Source organism: Bos indicus, chromosome 29, assembly GCF_029378745.1.
Source record: "Bos indicus isolate NIAB-ARS_2022 breed Sahiwal x Tharparkar chromosome 29, NIAB-ARS_B.indTharparkar_mat_pri_1.0, whole genome shotgun sequence".
Lineage (NCBI taxonomy): Eukaryota > Metazoa > Chordata > Mammalia > Artiodactyla > Bovidae > Bos > Bos indicus.
The window spans coordinates 23,581,572-23,583,931 of NC_091788.1; positions in this window are offsets into that span (position 1 = coordinate 23,581,572).

Here is a 2,360-nt window from a genome sequence, read left to right on the forward strand (position 1 = left end):
CGTCAATATCCCTACATCCATTCTCTACATCTGTGTCTTCATCTCTGCTTTGCACAGAAGTTCATCTGTATTGTCTTTCTAGATTCCACATATAAGTGATATTATATGATATTTGTTTTTCTGACCTCACTCTGTATGACAGTCTCTAGGTCCATACAAGTCTCTACAAATTGTAATTTCATTCCTTCTAATGGCTGAGTAATATTCCATTGTGTGTATATGTGTGTGTATATACATACCACATATTCTTTATCCCCCCCTTCTCTTGGTGGACTTCTGGGTTGCTTCCATGTCCTGCTATGGTAAATAGTGCTGAAATGAATATTGGGGTGCATGTAAGTTTTTGAAGTAAGGTTTTCTTTGGGTATATGCCCAGGAGTGGGATTGCTAGTTCTATTTTAGTTTTCCTTAAGGAGCCTCCATGCCATTCTTCATACTGACTGTCTCAATTTACATTCCCACCAACAGTGCAAGATGGTTTCATTTTCTCCACACCTTCTTCAGTATATATTGTTTGTGGCTATTTTGGATCATGGCCATTCTGGGATGAGCTGATACCTGCTTGCAGTTTTGATTTGCATTTCTCTAATAATTAGTGATATTGAACAACTTTTCATGTGCCTGTTGGCCATTATATCTTTTCTTTGAAGAAAGGTCTACTTAAGTCTTCTGCCCATTTTTTTAATTAGATTTTTTGTTGTTGTTGATATTGAGGTGCATGAGCTGCTTGCATATTTGGGGGATTAATCCCTTGTTAGTTGCTTCATTTGCAAATATTTTTTTCCCATCCTGAGGGCTGTTTTTCGTCTTGGTTATAGTTTTCAATAAGTTGTGGTGAGAAAACTGGACAGTTGTCTAAAAGAATGAAGTTAGAACACTCCCTAACACCATACACAAAAATAAACTCAAAATGGAATAAGGAGATAAATGTAAGGCCAGATATTATAAAACTCTTAGAGGGAAATACAGGCAGAACACTCTTTGACATACATCACAGCAAAAGTGTTTTTGACACCCATTCTAGAGTAATGATGGACAGAAGACCTAAACAGACATTTCTCCAAAGACATACAGATAGCCAATAAACACATGAAAAGATGCTCAACATCATTCATTATTAGAGAAATGCAAATCGTAACTATAATGAGGTATCACCCCATACCAGTGAGAATGGCCATCATCAAAAAAATCTGCAAACAATAGATGCTGGAGATGATGTGGAGAAAAGCAACCCTACTGCACTGTTTGTGGGGATGTAAACTGATACTTCTTTTATGGAAAGCAGTATGGAGATGCCTTTAAAACACTAGGGATCAATCTAGTTTTGACCCAGCAATCCCACTACTGGGCATATACCTTGAGAAAACCACAATTCTAAAAGTCACATGTACCCCAATGTTCATTGCAGCACAATTTACAAAAGCCAGGATATGGAAGCAACCTAGATGTCCATTAGCAACTAAATGGATAAAGAAGCTGTGGTACATTTATACAATGGAATATTACTCAGCCATAAAAAGGAATGGGTTTGAGTCAGTTTTGGTGAGGTGGATGGACCTAGAGTCTCTTATGCAGAGTTAAGTAATTCAGGAGGAAAAAAACAAGTATGGTTTCTTAATGCATATACATGGAATCTAGAAAAATGCTACTGATGAACCTAGTAGAGAATGACTTGGGGACACAGGGGGAAAGGTGAGGGTGGGATGAGTTGAGGACGTGGCATTGACATATATACACTATCATGTGTAAAATAAGTTATCGAGAAGTTGCTAAATAACACACAGAGCCCAGTCTGATGCTCTGTGATGACCTAGAGGGGTGGCATGGGAGGGAACATGAAGGGGAGGGAGGCTCAGGAGGGAAGGGAGGTATATATACAATTATGAGTGATTCACATTGTTGTATGACAGAAACCAACACTAAATTGTAAAGCACTTTTATACCAATTAAAAGAAATTAAAAGAAGAAAATAAATTGAACCTAATTAAACTTAAAGCCAATCATTAAAAAAAAAAAAAGCATTTGAGTTATGGACCAGCATATGGCCAATTTTTATAAATACTGTGTGTGCTTGAAAAGAATTTGTGTTAGAGGTTTAGGTATCCAGTGTTCTATATACTTCTTTTATTGAAACAAACTTCAAGTTGTTTCTGTCCCACAAGTTTTATACTTGTTGCATTCACTTTGAAGGCTCTTCCTCATATGTTTTCTTTGTCAACTAGGGGCTTTCCAAGTGACATAAGTGTAAAGAATATGCCTGCCAATGCACGAGACACAAGAGACACAGGTTCGATCCCTGTATCAGTAAGATCCCCTGGAGGAGGGCATAGCAACCCACTCCAGTATTCTTGCCTGGAGAA